The sequence below is a fragment of the Lissotriton helveticus genome, chromosome 7 (genome assembly GCF_964261635.1).
Source record: "Lissotriton helveticus chromosome 7, aLisHel1.1, whole genome shotgun sequence".
Lineage (NCBI taxonomy): Eukaryota > Metazoa > Chordata > Amphibia > Caudata > Salamandridae > Lissotriton > Lissotriton helveticus.
In genome coordinates this window covers 601,141,197-601,158,409 of record NC_136068.1, presented here as the reverse complement: position 1 = coordinate 601,158,409, position 17,213 = coordinate 601,141,197, and the positions used below count along the sequence as shown (strand labels likewise).

Here is a 17,213-nt window from a genome sequence, read left to right as displayed (position 1 = left end):
TGGTCTGCTGTTGTGTCATTCACATGTTTCTTCCGCCCCCTTACAGCATACATCTTGGTGCAGTGGTTCAGCCCACTTCAGCAACTGGCTAACTTTGCTGCAAGTGACAGCATTCTGCTCTTTCACACAGAGCACATTCACACACAAAGTTATTCCCTTCAGTGCCAGGAACTACTATGATAATAAGTGCTTTTGAGACAAAAACTTTTTTTTGTTGCTTTCAGACAATTTTATTTTATATTGGCCAGGACCTGGCAGCTCCCGCAACAATAAAGTTTTATAAAAACCATAACAGAGGCAACAGACACTAACAAAACCAAAATACTGACAGCCCATGCTAGACCTATTGGTTTTGCCAATCTTTGTTGTAGATGTTTTTGGATTGACTGGTGCAGATCTCATAGATGAGATACTGAAAGAAGAAAAGAATGCAGACATTATAGTTAAGAAACTATATACAGAGAAGTTGTTAACACTCTGCTAGCAGGATTTCGGTGTTTGTGCAACAATCTTGTTTGAAAAGAATCCAAAATTAGGTGTCAAAACTACTCGGCTACCACTCTCACATAACAGGCACTCTCAATGATTATGTTAGAGCTGCAGAGTCTTGATATGATGCCAGAAATTACCATTTATAGAAAGAAAATGACTGCAAAGTCAGGAAATTCTACAGCATAGCATGGACCTCTTCTGAGTTGTTTGTGTTCTGGTTTACGAGGGATCTTGGCTGGCAGTTTGGGCCAAACTGTTCCCAAGAGGAGCAAGGTTAAGACAGATTTGCATGGAAAAACAATTGATTGGGATGCAGCCAGAGTGGTTCTATTCATCACTGTTGTTTCAGAGTTTGTCAAGCCATGTTCAAACAAAATCATCACATAGTTTGTTTTTTCATTTAGTTGACTATATATGGTTTTTATAAGCAGTAGATTGTCAGTTAGTGTTTCCTAAAGAAGTTAGTTGATCTGTCCTTCATGGGTTATTCAAATTGATGGGTCATGGTCACTGTAGTGATCCTCCACGTCACCTTGTAAATCACGCAAGCAAGGGTCATGCATGTGTGTAGCATGTGTAATAGTAGATCATTGTTGGACCTGATACTTGTCAGGTAGCATGTCCCTAAATTTTTGCTTTCCGCTCTTACGTTTTGCTGGTTCTCGGGTGGAGCCTTGAGGCTCTGGACCCTTTCCCTCTGTACTGCAGTGTGAAGGTGCGTGTGGCGTTTTAGGTCAGAACAGCTCCATGCATATGGACTCCCAGCGATGGTCAATAAATAAATGGACAGCAGCCACATGTATTTAGGTATACCCAAATGACCATGAGGAACAGTCGTGGTGTCCTTTCATTGACGACCACGTCACGTCAAGACCAATACCGCTTGGGCCATGCGTGACGGGTTCCTTTACTTATCTCCCCTATTCTATTGTCTGGAAGATGGGACGGTTTGGGTCCCAACATAACATTCCTCCTTTACCCAAACAGAAAAAAACATAGTAATGGCAAAACAAAACAAGAAAAATACACTCTAGCAGGCATGGCGATTATACATTTGCAAACATCATGTAGAAACTGTATCATCACAAAACTACATCCTTCTCACCTCAAAAAGATAAACAGGAAAACATTTTTAAGGCAGTAATACATTGAAGAATTAGAGGATGACTATATTCAGCTTAATAGGAAACCCATCAGCTTCTTAGATGGCGCTGGCCGGGGACGTAGGTCCTATCTCCCCATGCCTTGCCAACCGCGACCAGGTTCACTACCTTCATTTTCGCAGACACTCAGATAAGCACTGCTGGTGTCCCTCCAATCATTTTGTGGGGACTCAGAGGAGTCTGTTGACTGGTCGTGACTATCAAGACCATGAGATCATCGTCCCCCCCCCAGAATCAGCCACAGGGGGCACACCACCATCGTTCACTGATTCTGGATCAGGCTGTCGGTACTGTTTGAAAAATATACATTCTCGTTTTTCTCTCACGTTGCTTATGGGAAGTGATTATAGTTCCTTTAACGTCTTTCCATGACTGATCTTCAAATGGCAACAAGAATTTGCTTCCCGGCCATTGATTTTTGACAAGTACCAAGTCACCAATTTATAAGTGCTGCAACTTGGCCCTTCACTTCTTTGCTATGCTGTCATTTCTTGTGTTGCGTTTCTGCAAAGCCTCTGCAGCCTTTTCTCAGATCGTCGGTGTTTCCACCACATGGGGGATGGTATCACCTACTAACCGATTCATGCACAATGTGCTAGGCGACATTCCGATGGTAGGTGGAGTGAGATGGTACTCACGAAGGAAGGCATACAGTGAGCAATCCATGTTCTGACCATTAGCTAGCGCAATTCTCAGTACATTATTTAAAGTATGCATGAAACTTTATGCCTCACCGTTAGCCTGCAGCCAGTTGGGCATGATTTTCCTATGGAGTATGTCTCATGAAGCAAGGTACTCCATACATTCCTGACTAGAGATGGGAGGACCATTGTACGTCCTAAGTTCCTTCAACAGTCCATGAGTTGCCATGACTTTTTCTACCCGGGGTATCGTCTGTCCGGTGGTCATAGACTCTAAAATCTCGACTTCTGGGTAATCGGAAAAATCGTCTATTATCACCGGCATGTGCCGGCCATCGGGCAGGCTATCAAAATTGGCACTTGCTCTCTTCCAGGGAATAGGGGGATTGGTTTCAGTGATCAGAGGTGCTGGTGGATCAGCCAGACCAGCAGCTTGGCACATTGAACAATGTCTCACAGTGCGTCCCACCCAGTTATCTAAACTAGGGAACCAGACGTTGCACCGAAGCTTGGACTTGGTCTTCGCCACTCTCTGGTGTGCGGAGGGGGCTAAATCAACCATCTGTTTCTGCAGTGACGCTGGAATGTAACGACAACAATGTCAAATGAGCATCATCTGTTCGATGTGAGGCATTGTGATTGAGGGTGTGACGGTTTCTGGAAACCACTACTTAAATTGCTAACTGAAGACAGTCGTCTGATAGACTAGCGGTGATGATGTCATCCGGGGAGATTGGCAGCAGGCCTTGACTGCTCTACCACTAACCACACATACTCTTTCACATCTTCAGCCTCCGGCCCTTCACCGACAGTGGCTGGCCTCGCATGTCTCGAAAGGTAGTTGGCTGGGTTTAGAGATCCTGGACGAAACACTACAATGAAACAGTATTCATGTAACTGACGGATCCATTTCTCGATTGTAGAAGGTGGTTTTGACAAGGATCCTGTGAATAGAGGTATCAGTGGTTTGTGGTCTGTGTGCACTGTAAATGTTTGGCCGTAGAGATAAAGGTGAAAATGGCAACCTTCCCAGTGGACCGTGATAGCTTCTCCTTCTCAATATGAGAGTAGTGCTGTTCTGTATCTGTGAGAGCCCGCCTAGCATATGCCAGGGTGCCCATTCACCATCATCCTGTCTTTGCGAGAGTATGCCCCCCAGGCCAGTAGGGCTGGTGTCCACAGATAACTCAGATTCATGTTGAGAGTCAAAGTAAGCCAGCGTGGTTTGTGCTCACAGAGCTTGTTTTGTTGCTTGGAAAGCTTCTTCCTGAGCAGGTCCCCATTCCCAAACTGCATTTGCATGAGTCAGTTCCTGAAGAGGGGCTGTAAGTGTGGTCAAGTTTTGGATAAATTGTCCACAGTATGTGACCATCCCCAGGAAGCTGCAGACCCCGGTAACGCTGGTTGGAGCTGGGGCCGACTGAATGTCCATAACCTTTGCGGGATCAGGCATGACCCCATGTTCAGAGAACCAGTACCTGAAGAAGGCAATCTCTTGCTAAAGAAAAGCACACTTTTCCTGGTGTAAAGTGAGTCAGCTGTCCTGTTAATATTTAAGCATGGCCTCAGCCTGTCAAGATATTGGTTGATGGTTGGGGCATACACGAGGATATTATCACTGAGATTGATGACCCCATCAATACCAGCCAACTTGCCCCGATAGTGTCCTGAAAGACTTCAGCCGCACTGGACACCCCAAAACTGAAGTGTTTGTATCTCCTTAGACCCAGGTGTATGGAGAAAGTAGTGATGGCTCTGTACTCCGAAGCCTGCAACAGCTGATGGTATCCTGCTTGGAGATCCCTTTTCGGCACCATCATGAGCCACTCACTTCTGCCACAATATTATCTACAGAGGGCGTCAGGTGTCATTCACTCCAGATAGCCATGTTAGATAGTCGCATCTTGACACAAATTTTGATTTCACCGGGTTGTTTGGGCTTGCGAGTAACTACAATTGCGGACCCCCAGGGCGTAGGACCCTCCACTTTTCCAATGATGGCTGCTTGTTCCAGCTTTCACAGTTCATCTTCAACCTTAGGCTGCAGATGGAAGGCCACCCGGCGATGTCTCAGTGCCACCGGCTGGATTGATTCATCAATGTGGAGGTGTATGAGACGGTCTTTTAGACAACCAATGCCTCGGAACAATTGCAAGAACTCATTCAGCAAATCACCCACACTCACCAAATGTTCGCTGAGAGCACAGGACATCAAATGAAGTTGCTCCACCGTGCGACAGCTCAATAGCATTCCCGAGCCGCTTTTGGTGACATATGCGTTGGCACGTGTGGAGCATGAATCATGCGATGTGTTTGTGGTGAACCCCCGCCAGTGGATGCGGCGTTGAAGATCCATATGCAAACACTTGTGTGATGGTGGGGGTGCAAGACAGGCTGTAATGGGAGTGTTTCCAGCAAGGACTGTGCAAGGATGCTCATCGAAGCCTCTGTGTCAATCAGGGCTGGAATCTGGTAGCCGATATTAGAACTGCGCACTAGGGAATGCGCCGTCAGGGATACTCTCCTGGTTGCATAGCATGTATGACATGGACCGCTCCCTCCACATCATTATCATCCATGTCATCTTCGTCCTCCAAGGCCTCAGATGACTGCATGGCATTGACAGATTTGAGTTTTGCACCTTTTGTGAGGCTGAGGAGTGACATACCTTAGAAAAATGATTGAATTTATTGAAGGCGGTGCACTACTTGCCCTGGGCAGGGCACGACCCGCGATGAGGGTTAGGTCCTTAGCACATGTACCACACCTTGGAACTCGAGGTCATTTTGGGGTGGGCCTTCTTTTTGTCTGCCCCCTGCAACTGTTATTACATTGACAGGCTTAGGGGCTTATTTACAAGTCCCTTGCGCCACCCGTACGTCACTTTTCCCATGGTAAAAATGATGCAAACGTGGCGCAAGAGTCTTGTAAATAAGCCCCTTAGTCTTCACATTGCGTTCTACAGCCGCATCCATGTGTGCGACGCACACTTTAAAGAGCTCCTTAGATCGCCCCATTGTTAATATATCAACCATTGACATTCCTGAGACTTGTAGGATGTTCTCCCTTAATTTATCAGATGTGCAACCCTGTATGAGCTGTGCAGGAATCTCATCATCAGCACCGGGGAGCGTGCAAGTGCTAGCCAGTTCTTTCAGTTGTGCATGAGAAGTATCCGCGGATTCCTCAGGAAGCTGCCTGGCTTGGTGTAGGTGGAATGGTGCATAGTCAGGATTCGCAAGTGGTTCGAAGGGCAAGTTACACAGTAGTGTAGGTAAATGGTGGACCTTCTTCCACTACCGATTTCCCTGGTTGTGACTCTTGGCACCTCTGAGATACAGGAGCATGGGTCGGTGTCCATCATTTTCCAGAGGTACTGAGGCAAAGTAGTATTCCATCTTCTCCACACAGTCTTTCCATATTGCTGCCTGCTCAGATGGGGGGCCTTCTAGGATGAAAGGGTCAAGGGCAGGTACTGAAGCCATCATAGCTCAAATCAGGTATATGAATGAGCAGGGGGGAGGGGAGGTGCAGCAGAAACAAAACTTCTCAACTTGCTCAGCGGAAATGAAAAAAACAACTCATCCGGCAAATCCAATGTGGGGGCAGGGAGTTAGGGCCCCTAAAGACAACACCAGGCGTCACAGAGCAGCTAATAGGGGGCACTCTCCCTGTTGAAAAGTCACTTGTTACTTTTGCATGTACGGTCCCCTCTACTTAGCTACTTAGTGTGTGGCAATGGTCAGCAGAAAGTAGGCATCAGAAGGAAACCCCCCTTCAAGAGGAGTGTCTTTGTAGTGTATTGATTTTCTAGTATATTATAACACTGCTGACATTTTGGTAACATGCTGTGTGCTCTTTAGCTTTCCTTTGTATGTATGTATTTTTTATTTTTTATAACAGAGAGCTTTTGCCAGGCAGTCAGATGAGGTGCTGTGCAGACTTGTCTGGATCAGCCAGAGCCGGTGAGGTGTGCCGGGCCAAACTGGAACACTCGGGGGAACTCTCCACGACCAGGGAGCTTGGTGAAATGCAGCCGGTGTTCACATGGCACGAGCAGCTGCAATTTGTAACAAAGGGCAAGGTGAGGTAGCAGAAGGGAAAGCTCCCGCCACCAGCAGCAGAGATGCGCAGGGCTCCCGAAGGCACCGGTGGGAGACTCGGGGCCTCATTTATGAGGCCTTGCGTCAGTTTTGCGCTGCTGATGCGTCCCTTTTTGGGACGCATCGGCGGCGTAAAACATGCGCCTTGTTGCGCCATATTTAAAAAGTGACACATCTAGGTAGATGCGTCACTTTTTAAACCCCTGCGCCACATTATACCTGCGTCAGGTATAATGTATGCAGAGGGGGCGTTCCCCCGCAAAAAGCCTCGTAATAGTGACGCAGTGAAATCTATGAGATTTCACTGCGTCACTTTTAGGACGCTGTTGCGTCAAAATCTTGCGCCTGCCTCACAGCAGGCGTAAGACTGAAGCAAGCCCTTTCACATGGGGCTTTCCCCATGTGAAAGGACGCATTGCTGGAGTTGCGTCACTTTTGTGACACACTCCAGCAATGCGTCACTTTTGCGCTTACAGATACGTCAGAAATACTGACGTATCTGTAACTCCTTGCGACATAATGCGTCATACATTAAATATGACGCATAATTGGTGTCGCAAGGAGTGCGCAGTGAAAAGTGACGCATCGCTGTTTTCACGCAGCGATGCGTCACTTTTCATAAATAAGGCCCTGGGTACGGAGCGCGGCAAGGTCCCGCCAAAGAAACAGGATCGATTCTCGGCCTCCGGCAGTGCCACATGGCTCAGAGCAGCTCCAGTGAGGCCGTGAAATACAGGTGAGCCGCGGGCCGGATCAGGCGCATGGGCAGGAAATACACAGACCCACCCATCACCAGTTTGCTGCGCTTTAGGTCAGAACTGCCGCATGCATACGGACTCACAGCGATGGCCAATCAATAATTAGACACCAGCCACATGTATTTAGGTATAACCCAATTGACTACGAGGTCCGGGCCTCCGGTCCTTTTATTCACTCTCCCCATCACGTCATCATGGCCCATACCACTTGGGCCATGCGTGACGGGTTTCTTTTACTTTTCTCCTCTCTCGCCTGGGAGATGGGATGGTCCGCGTCCAAAAATAACAGTGCACACACCCATCTGACACATGTTAGGAAGTGGTGCGGACTTGATGTTTGTTAAAGTAGGTCAGGCCTGCCTTTGCTGTCTGGATGTGCACTTGCACTGCTGGGGTGGTTTGCCTACATGCAGACCTGCTAACTCACATGGTGGCACCGATTGTCACACCTCACTTCATAAGGTCTTCTGGTGAAGAGCTGATTTCACACTGTAATCCGTGCCCCAGTCTATGCCTCTTCTGAAACAACAAGGGAGCCCAAAAAAGTCGACCAGGGACCTTGGGAATCAATTATTTTGAACAACAGTGGTCCCCAGAAAGAAAATAGGAAACCAAAAAATGAATTTAGACTCAATCGTTGCTATATTAAGTGGACTTTTTCAGCCGGACAGAGGTCTAATATTTACTTGTAAGCATTAGAGACAATAATACATAACAATACATAAAATGGGACACAATCCTGTGTCCTACTTAGCTAGTAGAGTACACACCAGGGGAGAAAGCGAACAACAGGGGGCTCAGGCAAAGCTTTTTGGTTTGTTACACATAGGAAATACACAGTGTCATGAGAGCAAATCACTACAACCACCTTTACAGCGGATAAATGAAAGTTTTTGGCATATAAGGTGTATTGAACTGTCTACAGCGTTTCGATCCATTTGAAAAATGAGCGGATCATCATCAGGACATTGAATTCATTCCTGTTAGATAGAGCCTCATTAGCCACAAGTTCGGTTAAGGAGAGCTTGGGAACCAGGGGTTGCTGCAATGGCGGCTCCAAAATTGAAAGAGTGCAAAACGTATAAGGGGAGAGTCGCATTCGTGTACTCTGCCGGCTCAGTCACCGGTTTTGTGATTGGAAGTGGCTTGGAAGTCCACTTCCTATTTTCCTTCTGGGGACCATTGTTGTTCAAAATAATACCAGTCTATGCCTCAGCATAAGATCCATAAGTGCTACCAATGAAGAGTGAATGATAGCAAATTGGCCCGTCCATCTTTGGCCGCGTTGAAGCACGTGTCCCGAGTGTCAGACCAATAGATGCGTTGTCCCCTCTTTTCGCCAGCCTCAGAATAGTGGACAGCTCGCCGCTAGACTTGTTGACAAGAAGCAAGAGGCGGCTTGTTGTGCACTGCAGCAGCACTGCACACAGGTCTCAAGAAATTAAGGCACTAGTAAGTAATGATTTTATAGCAATAAACTTGAAGCATAATCTTATTTTGAATTATGGAGCCAACCCTGTTGCTGCTACCATCTGATGTTATGATGATATCTTACCTGAGCACAGGCTTCAATAAAATTTAGCTTGTGCGCTATTTTCAATTCGCACTCTCGTGCGCCGCGAGTCGTCCTTATTCCACATGGAGAAGGGTTCTCTGACTCTACCCCCAAACCCCAACCCCCTTCCCAAATCACTGGCGATCAGTTTCTTGAGGGTGCTGACTGCAGAATTTCTACACACAACATTCATTTTTTCTTACCTGACCTGACGAGAAATAAAGAAAGGACCAGATATAAACAGATGGCAGCAAAGACAAATGCTTGGCATGCATTCCCCGCTCAGCATGGTGCCAGAACAGAGGTGCTCACTCTACCACAGTTACTAGGGAATATCTTCATCCACAGGCCAGGCAGAACTATTTTTGTTTTATTACTCTATCCCCAATGGGTTTGAGACTTTTCCTTCATCTTTCTTGTGGCCTACTTGTGAGATTTTTATATGGGGCAGTTTTAAGGCGACGATCCCAACATTAATACGTTTTTGTTGAAAAGTAGGCTCTTTACAACCTGTATCAAGTTAACGGGTGCAGGCTTGGGCGACAATAATCCCTGGTCCTGTACATCAAGCCCAACATGTATTGGTGATAACTGGCAGTTGAACTGGTTCCTGCCACCTTGATGTGGAGGTCACAGTCTGGCTAGAAATGTGAGCATCTCTTCACAATATTAAAAGTCTGTTCCCCGCTTCCCCCAGGTGCTCATGAGTCTGCAACCCACATTTCAGAAATAGGCACATATTGTTCTGGTGCTAGGCACCGTGCCTTTCCAGTAATGTTTATAGGCTCCTGTTACAGGCCAGCCATGGCAGTCTGCCTAGTAAAAACATCCTTGCTTTGTACATGGTGATAAAGTGCCGCCCTTAAACATGCAGCTTGCTGAGAAATCAAGCGTTTTGCTGTCACTTTAATTGAGATCAGAACCTTTTTTTGTAATTGCACAATATTTCTTGCAGTGACGGCTGGTACGGAACGTGGGCGGCGGGGCAGAGGGTTGAAAAATATATAACACTTACCTCTGCACAGCCGCCATCACTCCTCTGTCGTATCTCCTCCACTTCTCTTCCAGACTCCCGGAAGCAGGAAGCACAAAGGCTCCCCAAAGCCAATCACAACACTGATATCACCAGCATGACAGCAGCGTTGTGATTGGCCTGAGTGGCTTGGTTCCACGCTCAGACAGGGAGTGGGAGCCTGTGCATGTTCTCCACCCAAGTTGTGCAATACAGCCAGATGGAGAACATGCATGCTAAGTATGCATGACTGTTTGGCAGCCCAATACGGCTGGCCAAACCGTCATGCGCACTTAAGTGCACATATTTCCTCCTCGCCCTGCTCTGACAGTCCAGCCGCACCCCACCCTAATCTAGCTCACACTGGAAAATAAAATGATAAGAGCATTGTGTTATTATAATTTTACTTTTACTTTTTTCCACTGCTGAAAAACAGTGGGGCAGCTGCTGCTAATTTCCTGAGTATTAGTGTTCGAGGAGGGCATTGCAGTCTTATCAAGAACTTTGTACTAAAGCAAGTAGGACCTGAGGCTGCACTTAAATAGAAACACGCTGACTCTAATGGCAAGGCAAAGTAAACCCCGAGAGAGGTCTTCCGAACCTGTACTTACAAGGAACGGATGTATGACGTTACAACGCATACTTTTACAACGCATACCTTTACAAAGCATTTTTTACAACGCAACATCCATTACAACGCATTCCATTACAACGCATGCCATTACAACGAATTTTTAAAAACTACCTTTAAAACGCATTCCATTATAACGTATACTACCTTTACAACGCATACCATTACAACGCATAACATTACATTGCATGTATGTTAAGTATTGGATAGTGTAGGGGTAAAAATTACTATTCTAACTCCAGAGGGTTGCAACAGTAGGGTAAGTGTTGGATAGTGTAAGGGTTCTATGCGTTGTAATATTATGCGTTGTAATGGTATGCGTTGTAATGACATGCGTTGTAGTGTCATGCGTTGTAATGGTTGCGTTGTAATGGCATGCGATGTAATGGATGTTGCGTTGTAAAAGTTCCGTTGTAATGGTAGTGCGATGTAAAAGTTGCGTTGTAAAGGTTGTTTCCCCAAGGAACTGGCACTACTATTGATGCAGGGCGGGGGAAGGGGCCAACCACTAGGGTCAGATAGTGAACCAGAGATTCATGTTTGAAAGGACATTTCAGCAGATGTGTATTGCGACCCTCAAAGGTTAGGGGCTCTGGCATGCATTTTAGTGTCGTTTTTATGTTGAGCTCCAGCCAAGACCTTTTGATTTTACTAAAATTATATGTGTACTATACCTACATATATGGGCGTTCAGTGAGCCCTCGTCTTCCATTGGTCTTTTGATGTGTCACCTACATTTTTCTTCACGTCCACCTTCTGGTACTGCACCTGAATACTAAATACTGCACCTGAATGAGATGATATAAATTATCTGAAACGCGCTGTCCAAATGTATGGTACTCCAGCTCTGCCCGGTACTTTCAGTGACTTTGAAAATGTCAGACTTGCCAACTCACACATGTCTAGAGAGGCATCTCTTCCATAAGTGATTTACTAAAGAGAAATTATGGTATTGAGGTTGGTTCCCAGTGCTGATGTCCCCCCGTTGTGTCCTCTTGAATTGGTGTTGGTGTCAGGTAGATAAAGCAAACAAAAAGTACAATTACCACTGCAACCAGTGGTGTATATTACTGAACGTTTGCTTTTCAGGAGCTCAAGTGTGCTTCATGGCCTGTTAGAGTTGCAGCAGAAAAATTGTATTGTCCAGTTGAGGCCTGCGAAAGGCCATATCTACTTTTACGTTCTGCAAGTCAGCCCACCATTAGTGAAGAGTCTTGTAGCAAATTTTCAGTTGTACTCTTTGGCCCCATCTGCTTATGGTTTGTTTCTCTTGTTTATAAGGCCAATTACTCAGAGGTTGGCTTTGCTATGCAGGTTCACCCTTCTGTACTCTTTGGTACTCTGTCTTGCCAGGCACAGAAGAGTGTGTAGGTCCCTATCTGACAAGAATCAATGAGGCGACTATGGTCCTGCCAGAGGAGTAAGAGAGCTGGTATCCCCAAAAGACCCTCCACCAGCAGCTGTGGAGCATGGAAGATGGGGACGTGGGTGAGCTGACCTTTTTCTTTTTTAACTGACTTGTATTGAGGTGTTTCTAATATCTATTTGCAACAAATATCCCGCAGGTTTTAGATGTGTTTAATTTTGTACCCAAGGTTTTATTTTTATTCTTCATGTTTAAACATGCTTTCTCTTTCATGTGAAAGAGCTACACACCAAGGTTTTAAATGGTTTGTGGGAAGGGTGATGGTGTGACCATGTATTATATGGGATAAAGTAAGCCCTGGCATACATATTTGGCCTAGTTCCTCCTTGGTGACTTGCAATATCCTAATAATGTACAGTAGGAGGTACTTTATCCCTTGTATAATAAAAGGTTAGAGTTACTTGGTAACAGTGTGCTTACTTACAACATCTGCCATGTTTTAACCCGTTGACCGCGGCCGGAATTCCGCCGCGGTGCGGGTGATTTATGACTGGGAATGGTCAGGACGGCCCCCAGCCGTCCTCCGCACACGCCCACCGTGATGTCGGACGGCCATGGAAAGGGTTAAAGAGAGGATACCTTTCGGAGTGTGACCAATATATTTTTTACTTTATTTCAGTTTGCGCATAATGCTGGTAGCAGAGAGTACTACAGGAAGATATGTGTCCCCTTTTGAAACCTCGATTGATGGTGAGGATAGGTGTCTTAAGCTAAAAAAGAGGAAGAGTAGCCAGGAAGGAAGTGGTCAGGCTATGAGGCCGAAGAGGTTGGATGGCGCAGCAAATTACAAAACAAAGGTTCAACCAGCTTGGGGTGAAGAGTACTTTGTCTGTGGAGTGAATAATCATCCGTTTTGATATAAATGTCTTGCCTGCTTAAAAATAATGAAATGTGAACATCAAGGAGTCAGAGACGTACAGCTGCACTGTAGTACTGAGGGTCGCAGGACGCGAGCAAATGCAATGAAATCACAGCAAACACTGCAATTTGGCGTGAGTGCGACTGCCAGGGACATAGATAAAGAAAGTACTTGGGGCTGAAGTAAAAGTTGCACAATTTTTGGTGTAGCATAATTTACTGCATTAGCCCTTTATTCAAATCAACCCTTCCAGATTCAGAAATTGCAAAAAAGAATACTTCAGCACTGACAAAAACAACCTGTATTTTGAATGGTGCCATGGACCCAGAATGCAAAAATTATTTGATAGCTTTGTGTTGTAATGAAGCCTTTAGCATGGGGATTGATGGGTCCAATGAAACCGGGGTAGAGAAAATGAATGCTGTAGTTTTAAATGTATTTGATGTGGAAAGAGCACGTGGTCACAAAACATTTTATGATATGTGCCTTACATCTAGAGAACTTTGGGCAACTGCTGAATTCATATTTTCTGCATCGAAAGACATATTTCAGCAGGGAAACATCCTTTACCACGCAACTTTTACCACGCAGTGCCTTTACAACGCAGGTTTTACAATGAAAACCATTACAACGCATTGCACTGGGGGGCGCTCTAGGATAGGGAATAGTTTTAATTTACTATCCAACACCTTCCCTACTATCCACGGGGACTGGAGTTGGAATAGTAAATTAAACTATTCACTATCCAGCACCCCCCAAAGCAATGCGTTGTAAAGGCTTGCGTTGTAAAACTTGTGTTGTAACAGCATGCGTGGTAAAAGCATGCGTTGTAACAACGTACATCCGAAATTCACTGGCTAACAGGCTTGCAAAGGAGTCTGTAGTATCTTTATTTCTGGATGTCCTGCCAACTTGCTCATATACTGGCTTCTGAAGGCAATGATGACTATACATTTGTTACTTGGTTCAATATAGAGGATATGATGATAGACCTTTTTTATTGGTTTGAAAAAAGTTCTAAAAGAAAAGGTGCATTAGTAGGCTTCATGGAATTTTGCGATTTGGAGTTCTCAAAAGTATTAAAGCATGTAACAAATAGATGGCTGTAACTGGTGCACTGTGGCCATGTCTGAACTGGGGTGGATTGGTGAGCAAAATAACGATGGATTAAACCCAGATCTGTGACTGGGGGTGAATGTTTTGCCATTGTGCAAAATTCCGTCCATCATCTTGTGTGTTTTGCTGTTCACCCTTTGTGGGAAGGGTATGCCCAGACGTGGGTCCCATGCTCTCTAAGCCACTGGAGTCAAGCTATCCTGGCTGAAGACGGCTGATAGCCAGAAACCGGTCCTAGGATGCTTGATTCCGGTCCAGGGAAGACATGGCTTGGCAGTTCGGGCTGGACTGTTCCCATGAGGCACAGGGTCAAGACTGATTTGCATATGGTCATGTCTGAACTGGGGTGGCTTGGTGAGCAAAATAACGATGGATTAAACCCAGATCTGTGACTGGGGGTGAATGTTTTGCCATTGTGCAACATTCCATCCACCATCCATCATCTTGTGTGTTTTGCTGTTCACCCTATGTGGGAAGGGTATGCCCAGACGTGGGTCCCGTGCTCACTAAGCCACTGGAGTCAAGCTATCCTGGCTGAAGACGGCTGATAGCCAGAAACCGGTCCTAGGATGCTTGATTCCGGTCCAGGGAAGATATGGCTTGGCAGTTCGGGCTGGACTGTTCCCATGAGGCACAGGGTCAAGACTGATTTGGATATGGCCATGTCTGAACTGGGGTGGCTTGGTGAGCAAAATAACGATGGATTAAACCCAGATCTGTGACTGGGGATGCATGTTTTGCCATTGTGCAACATTCCATCCATCATCTTGTGTGTTTTATTGAGATTTGATCAACATGAATTGGGCCTCGTACTGCTAGTAATATTGCCAATTGTGATTTATGCCCAGAACTCCATGATATTCATCTTACATTGTTTAATGTTAGTGTTGAATATAAACAACATTTCTCGACGTCAAGTGTGAAGTCTCTTATTTGTGTTGTGCGGATTATTTGGTGTGTTTGCATGCTGTGTTCTTGCTTTACACATTGCTTCTGAAGGTCGCCTGACTGCTCAGCGCCAAGCTACCCAAGGTTGAGCACGGGTGTGCAGTGTGTAATCACTTGCCCTTGACAGGAGCGGAGCGCTCTACCTGGCTGGGGCACCCGTCAGTCAACCAGACAGTGCTGGTTCCAACAATCATTATATTAATAAGTGTATTCTTGCAATGAGGTACTATTGGCTTGTGTCACCCACTTATTTCTGCTGTCAGTTAGCCAGATTCTGACTCTTTCAACCATGTCTGAGTTGCTTCTTGGGTTGCTCTTTATAAAATGTTGAGCTATATGATTCTTTGTATCCTCTTCCAACCTGTGGGTTCGATGATATTGTAAGGACTGAGGCATTTTCATTGCATATTCCAATGGTGCTCATATAGGGTGCTGCTGCCTTATCCAGGTGGAGTGTCAATTCAATAGGATGGGTATGTCCTTGTTTCTAGTTTCAGTAGGGAAAAGTATGCTTCATCATCCCTCTGATTCCAAGTGTTGTTGATGGCTCTTCTCCTTGCCAGAAGTGAAGGTCTTAGTTCTGTTCAGCTTTGCAAGATGGAGGTACCACCGACAGACTTCTTCTTTTAAGGGGTAGCGATTAGCTGTGGTGCTAACCTGGATCTCAGGGTCCTTTTTTGAGAGTATCTCTTGATCTTGTAGGAAAGTGGGACCATTGTCGTTGGTGGTGGTATGTGTAAAGCAGAGAATCTTGGAAATAGATCTTCTTGCGATGAGGATCCAGTGAACGGCTTTTAAAGCAGGGAAGATGTGATTCTTTATATTTAAGTGTTGGAAATATCCCACTACTGCATTCTGAATACATTTTGAGTGTCTCATAACAGAAGGAGAAACTCCATGATACAGAGAACTTGTGATATGACGAGGGTGGAAGTTGACTCAACCTTCTATGGAAAACCCAGATCTCGGAAAACTTGACATAGGGCCAGATGTAGGTGGGCCAAAACCGTTTGGTAACGGTGAAATTCATTAAATTTCACTATTACCGACCGGGATGTAGGGTAGGAATCGGTAATAAGGAATCGGTAAATACCGATTCTTTAATACCGATTCCTTATTGGCCTTGCATTTAAGGAATTGGTAATACCGATTCATTAAATCCAACTTCAAGTTGGTGGTAAGTAGCGATTTCCTTTCAAAAAGCACTTTTTTGCTTTTTTCAATGTGCCATGTGGTACACACCCATGCCCTTAGGGCATGCAAGTGTGCCACATATGCACATAATGCACATTTCAGGGGTGCAACAGGGTGTCCTTTTGTCACCCTGGCACCCGTGAAATGCCTCCCGGTATTAACCATTCGGTAATACCGAATCGGTAATACCGAATGTCTTCACATTCATTCCTATGGGCCTCCAAGCCCATAGGAATGATTGGGAAGGTATTCATTATTACTGAATCTCAATTACCGATTTGGTAATAACGAAGATTAAGTATTCAGTATTTTTTACCGAATTCTTACCTACATCTGAAATACCGATTTCTAAATACCGAATCGGTAAAATTCGGTATTTAGAAATCGGTATTTCCCTATTACATACATCTAGCCCCTAGTTTCTAAATGGCATGTCATGCATTTCCATCACTTGGTTAAACTGAGACGTCATGGACAGTCTGGAGTCCATGATGACCCCTAGGTTTCTTCGTCCTGTTGATGTTTGTGCTGCGACAATTTCCAATGTCCATAATGTCGAAGTATCATCATTTTTACAGTTTTCACATGTGAGAATCTCAGTTTTGGATGTACTGAGTTTAAAACGAGTTGTTAGCATCCAGTGTTCAATGGTTCAGAGGCAGTTCTAGAACTTCATTATGGCAGATTCAGGTTTAGATGTAGCAGGCGAGAAGTTCAGGCTCAGGCCAGTATCCCAGCATCTAAATCCAGTCATCACACGTTATCCTTCCTAGAAAGGGGGAATTTAAATCCAGCCATCACAAGGTATTCTTCCCAGAAGGGCAAATATCATGTGGAAGTAGGAATATAGAGTCCACATGTGCATGTTTGTTCTCCTTTTTGTCAAATTCCATGCCCAAATTCCCACCTATTCCCACCTGATTACGGCAGGTGGTAAGTGGATGCAGGAGTCGCAGAGAGGTTTGTGGGGTAGAAGGCGGCAGATGGTGGTACAGAAGAGATGCTTGGCAGGACAGGACTCAGCTGAGCAGGGTTGACTGCTTCCCTGTCCTGTCATCCCTGCATCTGGGGGGCGGTGGTCCCCAGGACTCCGTAAATGGCCTGGGCTGCTCCTATTAATGTGGGTAGGTGTGGTGGAAGAAGCCACCTGGCAGCCCCAGGCTCTACAAATGCTCTGGGCTGATGCTGCTGCAGTAGGGAGTGACAGTGTGGGCAAAGCCTCCTGTCTGCCCTAAGTTCTGCTAACACCTGAAGCTGTGGCTACAGGGGGGGACTGATATTTGGTGGCGAAGAGGTTGGGGCAGCATGGACATCT

General features: G+C 45.6%; 1 protein-coding gene across 1 annotated transcript in view; it reads right to left on the bottom strand.

Moving 5' to 3' along the window:
- The window catches only part of HK3 (hexokinase 3), a 397,869-nt gene that overhangs the window by 362,953 nt on the left and 17,703 nt on the right, over window positions 1-17,213 (bottom strand). The gene's annotated exons all lie outside the window — the stretch shown is intronic.